The following is a 23,287-nucleotide window of genomic DNA, read 5'->3' as shown; positions in this document are numbered from 1 at the left end:
CATAAAGAAGACATTTTTCTCCTTCAGATGCTCTTATAGTCTTCTAACTCAACAAAAATTTTGACAGAAGATGAAGAAGCAAATAGTCTGGAGAAAATAAAGAGCACTTGAAATCCTAATTCAAAATCTGAGAGGCTTCTGGGTAGAAATGAATTTTCTAAGTATGCCTGAGTGTTAAGGAAAGCAACTGACCTTCAGAGACACTCTTAAACCATTTATACCCAGGTTTATGGCACCAATATAGTTCATCACAACCCATTTCCATTCTTGCAGATGAGGGTCTTGGATTGCTAGAGGCATGGCATTAAGTCTATATCCTCCATTGTAACCTCACAGATAGTTTCTTCTGTTATAACTACATTGGAGCAAAGTGTATTAAAAAGCCCTTTATTGTTCTTGCTCATTATCTATATTGTAGTATATACATAGTAGATTCCACAGAAATAATTGGGTCTTCAGTTGACTTGCAAATCAATTTTTCTTATTTTCTCCAAGTAGCATAATTTTGCAATTTAATGCTATCTTTGAAGACAAATATCATTTTTGGTTATGGACCATAGAGATTACATGAAACAAAAAGACATTATACACATTATACATCAGAGCCAGAAAGAAATTCAAAAAGAAAACAAGGGCTGATTTCAGTCAGTTTCCTGTTTTTACGGACACTGGAACCACAAGCTTTCTAGTTAGGATGATTTATCATAGAACCCACTCCTTTCCACCAAACTCTGGCATTTTTCTGTTCTTTCACACAACACCGTCACCTGGATTGCTAAAGCTGAAGCAAAATGGTTCCTTAGGTAATTGAAGCAGTTTTGTTATTTTCACCTCTGAGGACCTCTGATGGTGAAGTTCTGGACTACTAGCAACCAATGATCCCGCCCTGGGCTGGGTCACAAAATCAAAATGAAACAAAAACAAAATATACAAATAAGTATTATGTCTTGTAAGCCAAAGGCTGTGTTAAAGTAGTAAAGAGCCAGAGTAGGATTCTAATCCTGGTCTATCTGACTCCCCAAGCTGAGGATCTCAACCAATATGCTGTACAGCTTTCTCTTTTGTAACTATCCACAATCCAAGTTCAGGGATTGAGACCATTCATCTATGAGATGGTTTAATTCAGGGAAATCAAACTTATCAAAATTATCATTATTATTATTTTTGAGGCAGAGTTTCACTCTTGTTGCCTAGGCTGGAGTGCAATGGCGTGATCTTGGCTCACTGCAACCTCTGCCTCCTGCGTTCAAGCAATTCTCCTGCCTCAGCCTCCCAAGTAGCTGAGATTACAGGCATGTGCCGCCATGCCCAGCAAATTTTGTATTTTTTGTAGAGATAGGGTTTCACTATGTTGTTCAGGTTGGTCTCGAACTCCTGACCTCAGGTGATTCACTCACCTCGGCCTCCCAAAGGGCTGGGATTACAGGCGTGAGCCAACACACCTGGCCACTTATCAAAATTATAAGGAACAAATAAGGTATGGGACATTGATCATAGTCAGCACTACTGGTTTCCTGACAGCAGTCAAAATTTTCTGCGCTTACTTTCTGAATGTGGAACATTCTTTCTACAAGTATCTATGAGCATCTGACATGTATGGGTAATAGTGCATAATTGTAGCTCCGTGAATGTGACTATAGCTGGTAGAGCTCATAGAAACTCAAACCTTGTAACTTTTTTCTAGATCTCATTGAAATGGACATTAATAATATATATTATATTTAAGCATATATTTATATGCTTAAAGCCATTGTGTGCTTATTAAATATCCATTATATAATATATCTAATTATGATAATAAATAGTGAACATTTCTTCTTTGGATATTTAAATTTTTAAAATTGTGAAAAATTAATTATTGTTTCTTTTATAGGTAACTGAAAATGCTTACCTTTTTATGAAATAATAGCCATTTTAAACAAACAAATAAAAATTATTTTAATTGCCCATGTTGAAAATATACATTCTCACTTGCAGTTCATTTATTTACCTAACATGTATTTATATAAGAATGATTTCTGTGATTCTAACCTTGACCTCTTCAGTCATTTCTCAATCAAGCTGCCACAACTATCCTTTAAAAATCAGATCACATCACTCTTCTGCTCACGACCCACCAATTGCTTCCCATTTCTCTCAAAGAAAGTTAAAATACTTTACGATGTTCTACAAGTCCCACTACCATTTGCCCCCTCCCCTTTCCATTCCTTCTGTGACCTCCTTTCCTCTTATAGATGGTCCTTATCTTATGATGATTCAATTTATATTTTTTGACTTTATGGTGGTGCAAAAGTAATACACATTCAGTATATATTATACTTCGAGTACCCATACAGCCATTGAGTTTTTCACTTTCACTTCAGTATTCAGTAACTTACCTGAGATATTCAACACTTTACTGTAAAGTAGGCTTTGTGTTAGCTAATTTTGTCCTGTGTAGGCTAATGTAAGTGTTCTGAGGACGGTAAGGTAGGCTAGGCTAAGCTATGATGTTTGGCAGCTTAGGTGTATTAAATGCATTTTTGACTTAAGATATTTTCAATTTAGATGCTCCTTGACTTAACAGTGGGTTTATCAGGACATAACACCTTTGTAAGTCTAGAAGCATCTGTACTCTTTCCTGATCTCCCTTGGGTCTAGCGATACTGGCCTGCTTGCTATTCCTTCAACATATACACTGAAGTTGTAATTTTTTTTATTTACTCTATTTCACTGAAGATTTCTCCCCTCATATCTTGTATCATTTTTTAAATTTCCTTAAATTGGACTTCACCTCCTTCTGGTACCTCCTTGATTAGCTTAATAATTGACCTTCTGAATTCTTTTTCAGGTATATCAGGGATTTCTTCTTGGTTTGGATCTATTGCTGGTGAGCTAGTGTAATTTGGGGGGGGGGATGTTAAGGAACCTTGTTTCTTCATATTACTAGAATTGTTTCTCTGGTTCTTTCTCATTTGGTAGGCTATGTCAGAGGGAAGATCTGGGGCTCAAAGATGCTGTTCAGATTCTTTTGTCTCGTGGGGTTTTCCCTTGATGTGGTACTCTCCTCTTTTCTTAGGGATGTGACTTCTTGTGAGCCAAACGGTAGTGACTGTTACTTCTCTTCTGGATCTAGCCACCCAGCTAGGACTAGGTTGTCTGCACAGAGTCCTCTGATGTGTACCGTCTTCAGGTCTGTCAGCTGTGAATACCAGCACAGTATTTCTGTTGTCTCCCACGTCCTGTAGGAGCAATCCACTTTCTTCAGGGTGTCTATGGATTCTCTTGGCTTTCCTGGTATATTCCTGAAGTAGTTCTTGGAACAAAAGTCCATGATGCAAGTCTCCACACCCTGCTCCGTCTGAGTGGGAGTTGCAATTTAGTTCTGCCTTCTATCTACCATTTTTCTCAGTATCCACCCAGAACAGTGTATCAAGATGTGTATAAAAATTGTAGACCTGTGACCATGTATCCTCTTGTATTGTTATGCTCTCATACTTCAAAACACATTTATTTCACCCACGTAACTCATTATTCTCATTTGTCATGAAATATTTGTGCACTGATAGACAATGAAAATTGGCATCTTCCTCTAGGTTTTTCATTTCACTGATGGCAGGTTTTGAACTTCTATAGATTATTTTCAATTCAAAGTGGAAGAAAGAACTTGTGAGTTAATTTCAAACTTCTGAGTAACTTCTGTTCAGTATGATGTTTACTTCCTGCGATCACAGGTCAATTGTTCTTCAGTCCTAAAATACAATAATACCTAATTATGTATATCTGTTTCAAGAACTACAATTACTTCTAATTTACAAGACTCACTTCTTATAAACTCTTCCATCAACCGAATTCTACTCCTACAAAGCTCTTTTGTGTAGGTTCACAAACAAATCATTTTACATCTCTTTGCATTCAGAATAAATCATTCAAGGATGACTCAGAGTAGGTTTGACTAATGCATGACGTGTTTTAATTTCATATAAACCAACAATATTCAATTTAATTTAGAAATATTTTATATCACCTAAACCTGTGGGGTACATATAGTAAGTTTTCTTTCCATTTCTTTAGTATCTTTAACATTTACATTGAATAACTTCCTAAGATCTGTAACTATGAAATTCCATTTTATCTTCCTGCTATCAATGTTATTTATTGTGTAATAATAATTATATTATCTTTACATTTGAAAGGACTACACTGGCCTTGAGTCAAATTTTTTAACACAGTAATTAAACATTGCATGTTTATTTACTGCAAGCATCGTATTAGTCACTATTAAATGAGGTAAAATCCATTTTCTTTAGCTGACTTCATAATTCTCTACTGTGTATGATTTCATCCCTTCATCTGGAATCTCCTGTAGGTGAGCTTCCATTGTGTTGTTTATGGAAGAGATTGTTCACACTGACTTACTGATGCAGCAGCTATGGGTTAATGGAAAGGGTGTTATGATTTCTTAAGATCATCAATCCACTTCTAGACATTGCCTATAAAGGATCATATAGATTGTAAAGAAGACATGTGAAGTGTTTAAATTGAAACCTCCGTTATTTTCAAGCAATGGGAAATTGGAAGTATTAACTCAATCTGACTATATGACCATACCATCAATTAGAGAATAAGCTATTTCCAGTTGCCCTACAACTGAAACAATAATTTTCTTCATCGTTATCATGACTTTATGCTTTATAGAATAAAAGTTTTTACTATTGAAGATGCAGTATCTTATATTCGTACTCCATCTACTGACCTTGGATCCTAAATGGATTGGAGCTTTTGCCTTGAGTAAATGTATTCCTACAAAAACCACAGCATTTTAGAGAGAAAAGGGATATTAGGAAGACATTATATACCCAACCCTCTCATTTGATTGATGAGAAACTGATGACAACTTCGTTATGAATTAACCTGGATTTACATGAGCAAGAAGTGGAACTGGAGCTTAGGTCTCTTGATTCATAATCTAGAGTTTCTTCTACTCCACAAACTCCTTTTATTATCAATTCTATCTTCCAAATTTTACTATAAATGAAGAATTCAAAGTAGGATTTTTTCTTCATCACTAAGGCAAGTGTTCGTTAACAAATACAGTCAAGGAGCAAGGACATATTTGAAATTAGCTGAAATTATACTAAAGGCACAAAGAAAAATTCTCAGACATTAGTAGGTACTCAGTAAAAGAGAGAACTTCAGCATCATAGAGCTATAAAAGCCTTGATAAATGTGAGGTCAATCAATAAAATAATGACAGTGAACTTGTGTGGCTCATAGCATAGCACAGAAGATAAATCTGAAAGAGAAACAGCAAGATGTTTTGAACAATAGCAGCATCGTTTAAATAAATAGTCCCCTTTTATACTAGTCTGTAGTTAGAGTTCTAATGAATTAATAATTTTTATTGATTTCACTCTCTAAAAGAAATTGCTATTCTTGTCATCTTTATCTGCCTTGGAATCTGATAAAATTTAAGTTGACTACTTCTCATTATAAGAAATTGTTGATGGAGAATCTCCTTTATTAAAAGTAATGCAAAACCAAAACAAAACTCTTTAATATATCCGGAGGTTACAAATAAAAGATACACTTATGAGTTTTACTACAAAGGTATATTATTAAAGCATGAATTGCTTTAACGTGAATTGTTTCTTCATTTATTAACTGTAGTTTATATTGTCATTGTAAATTTTAGAGTTTCCCTGCATTTTTTTTGCAAATATCATAGAAGCTACTATAGAGATTTCGTGTTCTATATCTGACTCACAGTTACCCAATTTCGATCATGACCAAGCAATAGGATCCGAAGGGTCCATTTGAAAGGATTTGGAGGAAATATAGCTTGTCCATTTGCAAGGATTTGGAGGAAATATAGCTTCATGTTGCAATATAGTTTTATACATTTGTAACTGATCACTGCAGTCAGAGAACCATGCTATCTCATGTTAAGACTTTATAAATATATACTGTTTCACATATTTTCATGTAATCATGGCAAATTCTAAAAAAAAAAAAAAAAAAACTTTAAATGATATTTTAAATACTCCTGAGAGTTGTTACTTGTACAGCCTCATACTTCAGCTGAACAAGTTGTGTATATATAGAATGAATAGATCACCAGGAGCTCTTTCTGTGTCAATGCTCCTGGTAAATGTTTAAACTTGTATTCCCCAGAGGGAATCCTAGGAGATAATTTGGAGAGCGAAGCAAAAGTTACAACATTTTTTTTCCTCTATTTCTTTGATGCACTAAGAATTCATTTACTTTCTCCACAGAGTGGTCTTCCTTTGCCAGCAAAGAAACTGCAAGTTATATTACTTTATAAAAAGGATCCATTAACCACATTAAAATGTTTCCTGTGTCTAAAAATTGTGGTATGTAATTACCTAAAACTGAGTTCTTTGAAGCAGGAAAGAAATAATACCAAATTTAGCTCTAATATGCCTGGCTATATGTCATATGAATTCTATTAAGTTAACTTTATATCCCAAGCTTTAAAACTATTAAGTGATTCACTCTTCGAAATATTTCCCCTATATTTACAACATAATTTAGAGTAGAATCACCTTGTAATAATAAAATTAAAAGCCCATATACTTGCCTCTTGGTAGACTAAACAACAAATGCCTCAAGAATACAATAGTATGCACGAAACCAGAGAACACATTTGCTTGTAGTGTGGGTGGAATTGCCTCTTATAAATGATGTAATCATATTTGTTTATTTTCTTATCGCTTTGTTATTGCTTCCATAATCACCGTGTAAGAAAGTGTAACAGCTTAAATCATATATCTTTCAACCTCAGTAGGGTAAATATAATCAAACTTTTAAGGAATGTGGCGCAGAGTGTCATACTAGGGAATTGCAATAGTCTTTGGAGTAGGGTCTTTGGCCATGTCAGTTCCCCTTGTTATTTACTTAAAGTGAAATCATCTTTACACAGCAATTGCTATTTTCCAGAGATGGGCCACATAAAATTGTCCACTCTAGGTGATTTAGGGACCATAATAAAGATCGGCATCATGAAAGGCAGCAGGAAATGCACCCCATTGAAAGGAATGTGGCTCCTGTGCGACAGTGAAAATGCAGTAAGTACTGAATGCCAAGAGCAGGTGACTGAGGATGGAGCAAAGTTCAAAAATTCACTTCTATTCTCAATGGAGAATAGAATGGTCTTTTTTTATTTTTTCTGAATGAATCACCCACAGCCTCACTTTTTTTTTTTTTTTAAAGCTTGATAAGTTATATTGTTCAAAAGAGAAAATGTAAGTCATTAATTTAAATTCCTGATTTCTCCTTGCTTCATTATGATAAAGCATTTGAATGTGGTTACTACAATTGATGATCAGGAAGAATTTGAAAATAATGCATGTTGACGTCCTGATATTGTCTTTCTCACTAACTCTTAAGATTGAGGATTTATTTCTTTATTTCATTTAACTAATTTGGAAAAACAAAATCTAGTCTTTCTGTTATCTTGTGCTATGGTCAGAATATTTGTGTCCTACCAAAATTCATGTTAAAATCCTCACCCCTAAGGTGACAATATTAGGAAGTGGGGCCTTTGGGAGGTGATTAGGCCATGGGGGTGGAGTCTTCATGCATGGGATTACTGCCCATATAAAGGAAGCCTGAGAGAGTCCCCTCATCTCCTCCACCAAGTCAGGACACAGCAAAGAGCCTTCTATGAACAGAAAGCAGGCCACTCCTAGACAATGAATCTGTCAGAACCTTGATATTGGACTTCCCAGACTCAAGAACTGTGAGAAATAAATCTCTGTTGTTCATAAGATACCTAGTTTATGGTATTTTGTTATAGGAGGCTTAACAGATTAAGATACACTGTATTACTTGTATTGATCTCATTAAGTGTAAATCTATTTTAATTTATTACATATCTTTTCAGTGTTATGTCTTTTTTTTAGACCTAACATAATTGAATATATTGAAAGTTAATTTTTTAGGATATATTTTATTTTATGTTTTATCTGCAGATAAACTTTTGGTCATAGGCAATGACTGTAGGAATAAAGCAAGAGGCATGCAGAATGGAGGAAGGAAGAAATTTGGGGCATATTTAGGATGTAGAATGGACAATAATTGGTGATGTCTATGGGACCAAAGCCAAGGAACCACAAGAAATGAAAAACACAAAGTGCAGAAGACTGAGGGAAGGGCCATATGGACTTTTGTTTTGGATATGTTGATTTTGAAATGTCCATGAGCAAACAGTTGTAGATCTGGAATGAATTCCATAGCTGAAAAAATTATAGGTCTAAATCTCAGAAGAGACATCAAACTGGGCTGAAGGTAAATAATCATTAGATAGAGATGGTCATTGATGTCATGGAGTAGAGATTCTAGAGAATTTTATTTTACACATTTATCCATGTCATCAATGAATAATCTTGAGTGCCTATTATGTGCCACACACATAATGGTGAAAAGAGAATAAAACTCCTGTTACTGAAAACACAACGATGTCAAATCTGTGCATTCATCTAATGTAGAATCTATATTTTTGGCTATTGTCAGATCCTTTTAGGTCCTAGATTGATAATTTTTAGACTTTTTTGAAAATTGTTATAATATTTCTGGTAAGTTTTTTTTTTTTTTTTGCTTTGCTAGACTTTGTGCTATCCTAGAAATTTGATTGTTACATATTTCTTTGTCCGTAATAACCCATGGTTTATACTGTGACTGGAATAACTCTTTCTCCTAGTGCTAAAGTTACCAGTGACACAACCTGGGTACTCATAGACAAGAAAAACTCCTCTACCTATCATGCTCACAAATGGAGACAAAAATATGATCTTGGACAAACAGAATAATATTTTATTCCACCTCTGTTAGTTTCTTTTATTTTCTTTTAGCAACTAGAATTTGAGATCTATAGGTTCTCATATTTATTTATTATAAATTCTTCTCATAAGAAACCTGCTTATAGGAAGGTTCTATTTGAGGCTGTATAATCTTAATAAGGCAAGGACATTTATGGTTTCATCAGTTCTCACTAATCTGTAGTCCTTCAGCCTCACAGTCTGATTCTTGTGAAAAGCTGTTATCAGAAGGCAGTATCTATAGTGTACACTTTCCCTGTAAATTAATTGTGACACATTGAGTGTCACAATTTTTTCATCTAATTTCATTTATTTTTTTTTGTGCCAAACTGCCTTCTGTTAGAAAATATATATATATATATATTCAACTTGATTCATTTGGGAATGGAGGAGGATAAACATGCATTATTTTGTGTGTGAGTTATCTTCATCTTTTGGACTGTGCAGAAGTGATTGGCTATTTTTGATGACCACTAATACAGTAAAATTTGGCATCTCATTATTTAAACTTATTGATCAGAAGGAAAGAAAAAGCACTGTGAGAACTGACTGTAATGAAAAGTCTATAAGGTGCTACATTAGCTTAAAACATCTAAATAGATTTCTCACAATTAACGGTAAATGTATCCCTTGGTACATACACACAATGGACAGCTTGGATTGTTGTATTTAATTTCTTACACAGTGTGATAAAAGCAAACTAGTGGAATTTAAACTTTAGTTTAAAGCAAAGTTCATGTCTCTATGATAAAATTCAGTGAATCAAAAACCAGTGTTTTCAGCTGACCTAATATCTGATTTATTTTGTGACACAATAGATTTGATTGGCTCTGCCATTTAAGGTATACAGTGCTAGAAATAAACTAAAGTATGTATAATTCGCAGCTGCAAGCATATGATATCTAACTGTCTCTTCATCACTACATTTTAGGTTATGTATATGGTAACTAGATCTTACTCCTAGCAAGCAAACACCACTATTACCTAAGAGCATCATATAAGATCGAATACTATAGGTAGTTTATTCTATTGTGGGTAGAAAGCATTTGATGCTCCTGTTAACTTTATAAATGTTCCTTAAAATACAATATTGACCCATTAAAATAGTAGTAATTTTAGTCCTCCTCAGTGCCTTGTACCAACTAGGTACTTATTTAATGTGCCTTTTCAAATGAGTTGTCTGTAACAGCAAACAAATCTATCTGACTAAGCATAAATTAATCTCTCCATCAAGTTTTATTGCTGGCATCCTTATTTTCTCACTCTTTAGGCAATTATTTTTTAAATGAATTATCTGAATATAAAAGATCTGAAGTGTAAGTTTTACAAAGCTTAAGATATAACATTTAAAAACTATTATTCCTATTGTTTCCTTTTTTTAGAAGTACCTGTACTGTGCTTTATACTTTGTATACAGTACTTTATACTTTGTAAAAGTGAAATATAGCTTTATTTCTTGCTTTTCTGATGTTGCTGTTCCCTTACATTTAAAAATCATTTTAGGGTGATAGCATCATTTCTGTTTCTACAGCATTTGAAACACTGGAACATTTTAATGCTCAAAATATTTTGAATTTGTGATGTATATTGCACAGGAGATAAATAGATAGAACATTATTTTCTCAAAATTGGTCCTATCTAAATTTGATATGCATAACTCAAATGATCAATTATAATATGTGGGGATTCTTTAAAATATTGCAGGGAAAATATTGGAGATCAGCCAACTCAAAACAATGTTTTAGATCTCTGGAGTAGAAATGCATTTCTTCTGTTCATTGGTAAGTTTTCTAGATATCATCAAAAACTGCTCATTTAGCTTTTTTGTCAAAGTAGTCTTTTACTACATCATATGTATTTAAAAAGACATTGCATACAACTGAATCTACTTAGTGTCTATTTGCTCCAGGTACTATTCTGGGCACTGCAGGTCTTTATTAGCTCACTAAGGTGTCATTCATTTTAAAACCGAGAAAAAAAAAATCAATAAAAAGTAAATATTTTGCTGTTTGGCTCCCAGATCTCCAAAACTGCTGGAAAATATATTTCTTAAAATAGCCTGGGTTGGGCCACTGCAAATTCATACTTTTAACTATATCAGGGCTCTTGGCGCATCTGGGCAGTATTTTTTTTTAAATTAAATCTCTTATTATTTCTTAACACGTTATCTGAAGAAGCTGATTTATTTATTTATTTTATTCATTTGAAACTCTTAGTCCCATCTTACGTCACTTACAATTTGCCAGATATTATCTCAACTACTATTTATTTAGGAGATTAAGATAATTAAAGCAGTTTTTTTCACCTTCTCTTGTCTATACTTTTCAGAATATTTCTGAATCTTTGCTTTCACTGTCCTTATTTTGGTTACTGTCTTTGAGAAAGAAGCATATCTCTCCTTTCAGTTCCCCCTGTGTGCATCTTTAAATTATTTCTCTATTTGGTCTTCCTATATCTCTCCACATGATCAGGTCTTTATTATTTTAAAAGACAAATAATTCTAAACATCCTAAACCCTACTTTTTATTCAGACATTTGCTAAACCTCTTCACTTCCTTTTCCTTCCAAACTATTTAAAAGAGAATTTTATAACTCCTGTCATAACACATCAGCTCTTTAACGTCTGCAACTTTTAATTATCTTTTCCAATTTTATATCCTTAAAGAAAACCAGTGATGACCAAACTCAAATGACATTTCTCAGTCCATAGCTTTTTGAAAATCCCTGATTTATTAGATTTTGTTTTGTTTTGCTTTTTTACTATCCCCATTTTACAAATGCTCCCTTCTCTCTCATAACTTGTAATATGCCACTGTTAGCTTTTAAAAGATTTGTTGTGAAATACAGATAACGTAAAACTTACCGTTGTAGTTTTTAAGTATAGAGTTCAATGGCGTTAAGTACATCACATTGTTTTGCAGCCATCAGCATCATCCATCTCCAGAGCTGATTTCATGTTACAAAAGTGAAACTCTTTACCCATGAAACAATGATGCCCCATTCCTCCTCGTACCCAAGTCCCTGACAAGCACCGTTTTACTTTATCTTTGTATTAATTTGACTACTCTTGTTACCGTATATAAGTGGACTCATGTACTATTTGTCTTTTTGTAACTGGGTTATTTAACTTGCATAATATTCTCAAAGTACATCCACATTGTAGTTTTTAAAGTGTATACCACATTTCGTTTATCCATCTATCCACCAATGGACATTTGGGTGGCTTTTACCTTTGTCTATTCTGAAAATTTCTGCTATGAACATGGGAGTACACATGAATCATAGAGACCCTGCTTCTGTGTGTTCATATCTAGACGTATAATTTCTGGATCACATGGTAATTCTACTTTAAATTATTTGAGAAATCACTACCCTGTTTTTCTATTGAGGCTATACCATTTTATATTTCTACCAACAGTGTATAGGATTTCACTTTCTCCACATCCTCATCAACTTTTGTTATTTTATGTTTTGATAGTAGCCATTCTAATGGGTGTGAAGTGATATCTCAATATAGTTTTGTTTTTCCCTAATTATTAGTTATGCTGAGTATCTTTTCATGTGCATATTGGTCATATGTTCATCTTCCTTGGAAAATGTCTATTGAAGTCCTTTGCCCATTTTTAAAGGAGTTATTTGTTTACTTATTTATTATTTTTGATGTTGAGTTGTATGAGTTCTTTAGATGCTTTGGATATTAACCCTATATCAGATGTAGGATTTGAAAATATTTCTTCCACTCTGTAGGTTGCATTTTCATTCTGATGATTGTGTTTTTTGACTCATGAAAGTTTAAAATTTTGTGTAGTCAAATGTATCAATTTTTTCTTTTATTTCTATATTTTTTGTCATTATTTCTAAGAACTCATTGCCAAACCCAATGTCATGAAGTTTTTTCTCTCTGTTTTCTTCTAATAATTTTATATTTTTAGGTCCTACATGTATGTTATTGATGCATTTTGAGTTTTTCTGTATGTGTTGTAAGGAAAGGGTCCACCTTCATTCATTTGCATGTGAGTATCGAGGTTTCCAATATCATTGGTTGAAAAGACTGTTCTTTTCTGATTAAATGGTTTTGTCACTCTTGATGAAAATCATTTGAGCCTTTATTGTTAGGTTCTCTATCATGTGAACCTTTATTTTTAGGTTCTCTAATCTATTTTTTGGTCTATTTATCTGTCTTTATTCTAGTACCATACCACTTTGATTATTGTAGATTTGTAGTAAGTTTACAAGTAACTAAGTGTGAGACTTTTTACTTTATTCTTCTTTTCAAGATTGTTTCCACTATTGCAGGTCTCTTGAAATTCCATATGTTTTTTGGATGGATTTTTCCATTTCTCTAAAAAACACCTTTTAGATTTTGATAGATATTACACTAAATATGTAGATCTCTTTGGGAAGTGTTGAAACCTGCACAATATTAAGTATTCTAATCCATTAACACAAAATAGCTTTCTACTTATTTGTGTCTTCTTTTATCTGTTTCAGCAAAATTTTGTAGTTTTCAGTGTATGCCTTTCCCCTCCTTGGTTAAGTTTATACATACATATATTCTTGTTTTGATACTGTTGTAAACAGAAACGTTTTTCTAATTTTATTTTCACATTGTTCATTGTTAGTGTTTAGAAACCTAACTGATTTTTAGGTGCTTATTTTGTATCCTGCAACTCTGCTGATTTTACTTATTAGTTCTAACAGGTTATTTTTTTTGTTTGTTTTGTTTTGTTTTTTTGTAGAATCTTGAGGATTTTATACATCTAAGATCATGCCATCTAAAAACAGAGATAATTTTACTTCTTCCTTTCCAATTTAGATGACTTTCACTCTTTTTTCTTACCTCATTGCTCTGGCTAGTACTTCCAGTAGTATATTGAATACAAGTGGTGGAAGCAGTTATCCTTATCTTATTCCTGATCTCAGAGGGAAATCTTACAGACAGTCACCATTGAATATGATATTAGCTGCAGGATTTTCATATATGATGTAATGTTAAAATAGTTTCCTTGTATTTGTACTTGGGTTAATTTTTTTTAATCCTAAAACAGTGTTGAATTTGTCAAATGTTTTTCTTCATCCATTGATATGATGAGGTATGTTTTTCCCTTCATTCTGTTAGGTGGTATAGTACAGTCACTGATTTTTGTATGTTGAACTGTCTTTGCATTTCTTCTCAGAATAATTACTACTCAGTATTGGTGTATAACCTGTTTAATATATTGTTGAATTCTGTTTGATAGTATTTTGTTGTGGATTTTCATTAGGGATATTGGTGTGTAGGAACAGTAACATGCACAGAGCTGTCTTCTCCTATTATTCCAATGTCTTCTTTTGAAATACCTCCTGAAACACCTGCTTCAGGCTCTTTTGCAATTAACTTTTTTTTTTTAATAAGTAGAAGGAATATACTCTAAAATAACAATGAAAGGTATAGTATAAAAATATATAAACCAATAACATAGTTGTTTATTATCATTATCAAGCACTATGTACTGTACATAATTGTATGTGCTATACTTTTATACCACTGGCAGTGCAGTAGATTTTTGCTGTTGTTGTTGTATTGTTTTTTTAAAAAGTAAAGACAGGGTCTCACCATGTTGCCCTGGCTGGTCTGGAACTCCTGGACTCAAGCAATCATCCTTTCTCAGCCTTCCTTCCAAAGTGTTGGGATTACAGGTGTGAGCCACCGCACCTGGCCAGTAGGTTTGTTTATACCAGGATTGCCACGAACACATGAGTAATGCATTGTGCTACGATGTTACAATGGCTATGATATCATTAGGTTGTAGCTTTTATTATTTTGAGATATGTTTAATCAATACCTAGTTTATTAAGGATTTTTAGCATGAAGGGGTGTTGAATTTTATCAAAGGCCTTTCTGCATCTATTGATACAATCATGTGGTTTTTGTCATTGGTTCTGTTTATGTGACAGATTGCCTTTATTGATTTGCATATGTTGAACCAGCCTTGCATCCCAGGGATGAAGCTGACTTGATCATGGTGGATAAGCTTTTTGATGTGTTGCTGGATTCGGTTTTCTAGTATTTTATTGAGGATTTCCTCATGGACGTTCATCAGGGATATTGGCCTGAAATTTTCTTTTTTTTGTTGTGCCTCTGCCAGGTTTTGGTATCGGGATAATACTGGCCCCATAAAATGAGTTAGGGAGGAGTCCCTCTTTTACTATTGCTTGGAATTGTTTCAGAAGGAATGGTAATAGTTCCCTTTTGTACCTCTGGGAGAATTCGGCTATGAATCCATCTGGTTCTGGGATTATTATTATTATTATTATTTTGGGTTCATAAGCTGTTAATTACTGCCTGAATTTCAGAACTTGTTGTTGGTCTACTCAGGGATTTGACTTCTTCCTGGTTTAGTCTTGGGAGGGTGTATGTGTCCAGTAATTTATCCATTTCTTCTAGGTTTTCTAGTTTGCTTGCAAAGACGTGTTTATAGTATTCTCTGATGGTACTTTGTATTTCTGTGGGATCAGTGGCGCTATTCCCTTTATCATTTTTTATTATGTCTACCTGATTCTTCTCTCTTTTCTTCTTTACTAGTCTAGCTAGCAGTCTATCTATTTTTTAAAAATCTTTTCATAAAAATGGTTCCTAGATTCATTCATTTTTGAAGGGTTTTTTGTCTCTATCTCCTTCAGTTCTGGTCTGATCTTAGTTATTTCTTGTCTTCTGCTAGCTTTTGAATTTGTTTGCTCTTACTTCTCTAGTTCTTTTAATTGTGATGTTCAGGTGTCAATTTCAGATCTTTCCAGCTCTCTGACGTGGGCATTTAGTGCTATGAATTTCTCTGTTAACACTGCTTTAGCTGTGTCCCAGAGATTCTGGTATGTTGTCTCTTTGTTCTCATTGGTTTCAAAGAACTTATTTATTTCTGCCTTAATTTTGTTATTTACCCAATAGTCATTCAGGAGCAGGTTGTTCAATTTCCATGTGGTGGTGTGGTTTTGTGTGAATTTCTTAATCCTGATTTCTAATTTGATTGCACTGTGGTCTGAGAGACTGTTTGTTTGATATCCATTCTTTTCCATTTGCTGAAGAGTGTTTCACTTCCAATTGTGTGGTCAATTTTAGAATAAGTGCTGTGTGGTGATGAGAAGAATGTATATTCTGTTGATTTGGGGTGGAGAGTTCTGTAAATGTCTATTAGGTCTGCTTGGTCCAGAGCTGAGTTCAAGGCCTGAATACTTTGTTAATTTCATGTCTTGTTGATTTGTCTGATATTGACAGTGGGGTGTTAAAGTCTCCCTCTATTATTGTATTGGAGTCTAAGTCTCTTTCTAGGTCTCTAAGAACTTGCTTTATTAATCTGGTTGCTCCTGTATTGGGTGCATTTATATTTAGTATAGTTAACTCTTCTTGTTGCATTGATCCCTTTACTATTATGTAATGCCCTTCTTTGTTTTTTTTTGATCTTTGTTAGTTTAAAGTCTGTTTTATCAGAGACTAGAATTGCAACCCCTGCTTTTTTTTTTTTTTTTTTCCTTTCCATTTGCTTGGTAAATCTTCTTACATTTGTTTGAGTCTCTGTGTGTCTTTGCACATGAGCTGGGTCTCTTGAATACAGCACACCAATGGGTCTTGACTCTTAATCCAGTTTGCCACTCTGTGTCTTTTAATTGGGGCATTTAACCCATTTACATTTAAGGTTTATGTTGTTATGTGTGAATTTGATCCTGTCATTATGAGGCTGGCTGATTATTTTGCACAATAGTTGATACAGTTTCTCCATACTGTCATTAGTCTTTTTGTTTTGGTGTGTTTTTGCAGTGGCTGGTACTGGTTTTTCCTTTCAATATTTAATGCTTCCTTCAGGAGCTCTTGTAAGGCAGGCCAGGTAGTGACAAAATCCCTCAGCATTTGCTTTTCTGTAAATGATTTTATTTCTCTTTCACTTTTGAAGCTTACTTTCAAAAGTGGCTGCATATGAAATTCTGCATGGAAAATTCTTTTCTTTAAGAATATTGAATATTGGCCCCCACTCTCTTCTGGCTTGTAAGGTTTCTGCAGAGAGATCCACTGTTAGTCTGATGGACTTCCCTTGGTAGGGAACCTGACCTTTCTCTCTGGTTTCCCTTAACATATTTCCCTTCGTTTCCACCTTGGAGAATCCAATGACTATGTGTCTCGGGGTTGCTTTTCTCAAGAATTATCTTAGTGGTGTTCCCTGTAGTTCCTGAATTTGAATGTTGGCCTGTCTTGCTAGTTTGGGAAGTTCTCCTGAATAATATCCTGAAGTGTGTTTCCCAACTTGGTTCCGTTTTCCCCTTCACTTTCAGGTACACCAATCAATCATAGGTTTGGTCTTTTCACATAGTCCCATATTTCTTGGAGGCTTTGTTTTTTTCCTTTTCATTCTTTTTTGTCTAATCTGTCTTCACACCTTATTTCAGTAAGTTGCTCTTTAATCTCTGATATCCATTCTTCTGCTTTATCGGCTCAGCTATTGATACTTGTTTATGGTTCATGAAGTTCTCGTGCTATGGTTTTCATCTCCATCAGGTCATTTAGGTTTCTCTCTAAACTCGTTATTCTAGTTAGCAGTTCCTGTAACCTTTTATCGAGCTTCTCAGCTTCCTTGCATTGGCTTAAAACACGGTCCTTTAACTCAGAGGAGTTTACTGTTACCTACCTTCTGAAGCCTACTTCTGTTAATTTGTCAATCTCATTCTCTGTCTGGTTTTGTGCCCTCACTGGAGAGCATTTGTGATCATTTGGAGGAAAAGAAGCATTCTGGTTTTTGGAATTTTCAGCATTTCTGTGCTGGTTTTTCCTCACCCTCATGGATTTATCTACCTTTGATCTTTGAGGCTGATGAACTTTGGATGGGGCTTTTGCATGAGGGTCCTTTATGCTGATGTTGATGTTGTTTCTTTCTGTTTGTTAGTTTTTCTTCTAACAGTCAGGCTTGTCTGCTGCAGGTCTGCTGTAGTTTGCTAGAGGTCCACTCCAGACCCTGTTTGCCTGGGTGTCACCAGTTGAAGCTGTAGAAGAGCAAAGATTGTTGTCTGCTCCTTCCTCTGGAAGATTCATCCCAGAGGGTCACCAACCTGATGCCATCTGGAGCTCTCCTGCATGAGGTGTCTGTCAACCCCTGTTGGGAGATCTCTCCCAGTCAGGAGGCATTGGAGTCAGGGACCCACTTGAGGAGGCAATCTGTCCCTTACCAAAGCTGGTGTGCTCTGCTGGGAGAACCCCTTTTTTTCAGGATCAGCTGCTCTTCAGAGCTGGCAGGCAGGAATGATGAAATCTGCTGAAGCTGCACCCACAGCCTCCCCTTCCCTCAGGTGCTCTGTCCCAGGGAAATGGGGGTCTTGTCTGTAAGTTCATGACTGGGGCTGTTTCCTTACCTTCAGAGATGCCCTGGCCAGTGACAAGGAATCTGGAGAATCAGTCTGGCTGCAGCTGCTTTGCTACACTGTGGTGAATTTGCCCAGTCCACACCTCCCAGCCTCCTTAGCACTGTCAGGGGAAAATTGCCTTATAAAGCCTCAATAATGGTGGATGCCCCTCTCCCCACCAAGCTCAATCATCTCTGGTCAACTTCAGACTGCCGTGCTGGCAGTGAGAATTTCAAGCTAGTGATTTTTAGCTTGCTGAGCTCTGTGGGAGTGGGCTCTGCTAAGCAAGACCATTTGGCTCCCTGACTTCAGCTCCCTTTCCAGGGGAGTGAATGGTTCTGTCTTGCTGCAGTTTCAGGTGCCACTGGGGTAGGAAAAAGACTCCTGTTGCTAGCTTGGTGTCTGCCCAAACAGTCACCCAGTTTTTTGCTTGAAACTCAGGGCCCTGATGATATAGGCACAGGAAGGAATATCCTGATCTGCAGATGGAAAAAACTGTGGGAAAAGTGTAGTAATGTGACTGGGTAGCACAGTCACTCATGGCTTCCCTTGGCTAGGGGAGGAAGGTCCCCCAGCATCATGTATTTCCCAGGTGAAGCGATGCCCCACCCTGCTTCTGCCCACCCTTCATGGGTTGAATGTGCTGCCTAACAAGTCCCAATGAGATGAACTGGGTACCTCAGTTGGAAATGCCAACATCACCCTCCTTCTGTGTTGGTCTCACTGGGAGCTGCACATGGGAACTGTGCCTATTGGGCCACCTTGGCCCCTCTCCTGTTTCAGTTCTTTTGGGTGTAAATTTTGGTTGTGAACTTTAGATCTTTAATGCAATCATTTACAAAAAAATTTTCTTAGCACTGTTTTTCTTCATCTCATAATTTTTTTGCATGTTATGTTTTAATTTTCATTTCCCCAAGGTATTTTCTAATGTGATTTTTTCTTTCTAATATTTTATAATGTGATTTTTTTGACCCAGTAGTTGCTTAAAAGTGTGTTGTTTAATTTCCACATATTTGAGAATTATCAAGTTTTTTCTGCTTTGATATATCTTTTCATTCCATTATGATTGCAAAAGATATTTTGTATGATTTCAATCTTATTAAATTAATTAATATTAGTTTTATGGCCGAATATATTATCTATCCTGAAGATTTCTCCATATGTACTTTGGGAAAATGTGTATTCTTTTGATCTTGGGTGATGTGTTCTGTATATGTTTGTTAGATCCAATTGGTCTATAGTGTTGTTGAAGATCTATATTTTCTTACTGATCATCTTTCTGGTTCTTCTAGCCATTATTGACAATGAAATATTGAAGTCTCCTACTATTTTTGTAGTACTGTCTCCTTTCAATTCTCTTGATGTTGGCTTCATATATTTAGAAGCTCTGATATGCAGTGCATGTATGCTAATAATTATATATTTCTGGTGAATAGACATTTATCAATACATATTGTCCTTTTTTGTGTCTTGTAATATTTTTGGGGGTAAAATCTATGTGCTTACTATTAGCATAGCTATCATTGCTTTGTTTTGGCCACTATTTGCATGGACTATCTGTTTTCACCTTTTATCCGTCAACCTACTTGTGTTCTTACTTCTAACATGAGTCTATTTTAAACAGTACATATTTAGTTCCTGGTTATTCATTCACTATGCCAATGTAATGTCTTATCATTAAGGTGTTTAATCCATTTAAATTTTCAGTAATTGCTCATAGTCAGGACTTACTATTACAACCATATTATATTTTAAAAAAATTCTTCCTTCTCATATGCACCACGAATTGCAACTGACCTTTTAGAGTATAGGTGACTTTTCTAATGAGATTCAGAAAATAATTTCCAGTTGTCCATTTGGCATTTCTATCCATATGTTCATCTCTCTTGAAGTGATTTAAGTAGGAAAAGAGGATGCTACCTTTTAAATTTGTTTCCATTATTTAACTAGAAGAGTTTGTTCATTAAAATATTATATTCCTCAGACATCTCACTTAACTCAGGTATTATGGTACTCTCTTTTGCAAATGTGAGTCCTCAAAAATTCATTAGTGTACTTTTAATTCAACAGATATTTATTGACTTTTAACCATTACATTCTTGGTATTGTTCAAGGTACTGAGTATATCACAGTGAACAAGACAGAGAAAAGCTTCTGCTCTCATGAAGATAGACAATAAGCATAATAAATCAGTAAGGGATATAGTGTAATAGAACATGTTTATGTGCTGTGCATAAACTAGAGAAGTGTAGGTGGGAATAGCAGTGCCACTTGGGGGTGGCTGATTTGATGGCTTTGGGGTAATAAGGGTTTAGGTACTTTTGCATATATAAGGAAGACAGATTTGGATCACAGTGCAAACAGAGGATCTATGAATGAAATTACCATAATTATATTATGATATACAGATGATATTTGAATTGTCTTTATAATGTAAGAAATATATGTCTATTTTATTTATTTAGTATGATTTCTAGCAACAGATAACTAGTTAAATAAACTACCTTTCTCCTAAGCTCAATGCTAATTGCAAAATCAATTAAAGCCAGAATCCATGTAGTGTAGCGAGGAATTCATGACTATCAGTATCAGAATCTCCTTTCAGAGAGCATCACAAAAGTGTGCTGATAGACATGATGAAGGAAAATAAAAGATTCTTAAGGGAAGCAATATGCTGTTTTTCTGTGATAAGCAACTCCTGTTACTTCTCTTTGATAGATACAGGACAATAATCTAACCCTCAATTTTACCCTGTTTTGAAGAACATGTTTTAAAGTGAGCTTAACTAATACAATATAAAAATTGGCTTCTTCAAGTGGCGAGAGCACTCAGAGACGCGACGTGGAGCTGGCGGGTACCGAGCGGGTGCCTGTCTCCTTCCCCTCCCCTCGCCAGGCCTTGCCGTCTTCTCCCAGCCGCTAGACCGGAACTATGTGATCCTGGAAGTTCTAGGGCCTTGTTGTGTGTGGGATAAACGGTCATGGTGGAGGTTCCAGCTCCCATAACAACAGCCACAACATCAGGAGCAGGAGAGGCAGCAGCAGCAGCCACAGTGGCCTCGGGCACCTGATCCCCATAGTCACTGCCCCGTCCCCAGTGTCTTATTTATACAATGTATTTTAAATGAGGTAGCAATGCATTATAAGTATTTAATAATTAGCTTATCAATTGTTACATTATATTTGTCTGAAGTTTGAAAACCACTAATTTTAAGCATGTATCATTGATAGATCGTCAAAAACGATATTATTAATAGAGCACTTATTTTCAGCTAAATTGAAGAGACATAGCAGGGTAAAAAGGCCCAGCACTTAGATTTGATTATACAATTTAAAAAATGTTACACCATAAATGACTATTAACTAGATTGAATCATCTGACTCAGGTTGGTATGTCAATCAAATGAATTTTCAAATGTTTAAAAATAATCATATATTCGTACATTGATACTAGGAGATAAAAATACGTTTCAGAGACTGCTAAAAAGAAGGCAAACTTTTGCCCCTACTCTTAGGGTTTTTCAGCTGGATATGGGAATTAAACTGACACGAGACAGGTCAATAGAAGAAATTTATACGTATTTATTCAATACAAGTTTTACATGGCATGGGAGTCTTCATAAATAAGGAAATGAAGACCTAAAGACACAGTTGGAGTTGAAAACTTACATGCTGTATTGGACAAAATGTAGTAAATTGTGAAAATGTAACAAGGCAAAGGGGTTTGAGCTAGAGGAGTTAATTGGATAAAGTTGTGACTAACAAGATAAGGTTGGTTTAACAAAGTTTGTACAAATTTCCCTCAGTCTCAATTTTCTGTCCTTGAAGACAAGGTTTCTTGCCTTCCAGTACAAAGAGGATATCTTTCACATGGGAATTTTGTGTCCTGCTGTTAAGAAACAGAATGAAGGTCAGAGTGAACTTCTTGCACCTGCTGTTTTTCAAATGCCTTTAGCTCAAAATAATTCTTATGCCAAAGAGCATATTTTGGAATGATGTGTTTTAAAATCCTTCACTGCATTAGATTTCAAAGTAAGAAAAGAGCAGAATATAACTCTTAAAAGGATGCTTCTGAATCTTAAGATCTCTGAGAGAAATTAGGAAGTAGGTTTTTCCTGAATGAGGCTGAGGTATTAATCACTTAGATTTTTTAAACAGCTCATTAATAATCAAGTAATTATATCAGAAAGATAATTAGATTTGATCCTTAGAAATGTGCCTATATATTTTAGTGTAAAACTAAAAAGTAATGCTTTACTGAATCAACTAATGTTTTAAACAGAAGGCAGTGTTCAAACAAGTGAACTGTATTCATTTACTTTCATTCATCTAAATGAAATTGTATCCTATTTTTCTAAGACTTCACAGCACTCATCCTATTCCAATAACCAGTTTTGCACCACAACTCCTGTGGCAATTAAAAAAATAATAATTTGCTTGTTTGTAGATGTTGCACTACAAAATGAGACATTTTAAGGACCAAAGATACATGTTCCTACGAGATTGTTTTGAAGTTTTTACATATAATTTTATTTAATGAAGTGACCGGTTATAACTTCCATGGTTTCCTATAGCCTTTATGTTGTTTTTATTGCATTTTCAAAACCTCAGTTTTATATTTGTCATTTTTTTTTTCAGAAATGAATCATGGAACTGTATATTTTCCTGGTCATTTCTTTTTTATTACATGAATTTTAAAAATCAATAATGCAGCCCTTTAAAAAGCATTTACAAAATTTTAAATTTCTGAAGATTATTTTCAGTTGAATTATGTATAACTCACATTTTATCTTTTCCACCATGGAATACTGCTTCAAGTTTCCACAGTACGAGTTTGTTATCTTACCATTTCTCTTTTATCCAAAGATGATTTATCCATTGTCTCCCAGAGAGTGCTCACTCTTTGTCTCCAGATATTTGCACTTAGCATGGTAATAGTCAGGAGGACCTTTACCAATACTTTAGAATATTAATGAAAATTATTTTTTTCCCTCCTAACAAATGAATATTAGATGTGGAAGCTTCACAATATGCTACATTTCTGGTATGATAATTGATTATATTTGTTTGACTGAAGAACGATTCTTCTGGAACATGAGCTTTTTG

General features: G+C 34.8%; 1 protein-coding gene across 1 annotated transcript in view; it reads left to right on the top strand.

Annotated features, from left to right (window-relative positions):
- Window positions 1-23,287, top strand: part of LOC117062667 (protocadherin-11 X-linked-like) — a gene marked incomplete at its 3' end in the record, with an annotated part of 529,838 nt that overhangs the window by 491,260 nt on the left and 15,291 nt on the right.

The sequence above is a fragment of the Trachypithecus francoisi genome, unplaced genomic scaffold (assembly GCF_009764315.1).
Source record: "Trachypithecus francoisi isolate TF-2019V2 unplaced genomic scaffold, Tfra_2.0 Contig01531, whole genome shotgun sequence".
NCBI classification, from domain to species: Eukaryota; Metazoa; Chordata; class Mammalia; order Primates; family Cercopithecidae; genus Trachypithecus; species Trachypithecus francoisi.
This window is presented reverse-complemented; position numbering and strand designations above follow the sequence as displayed.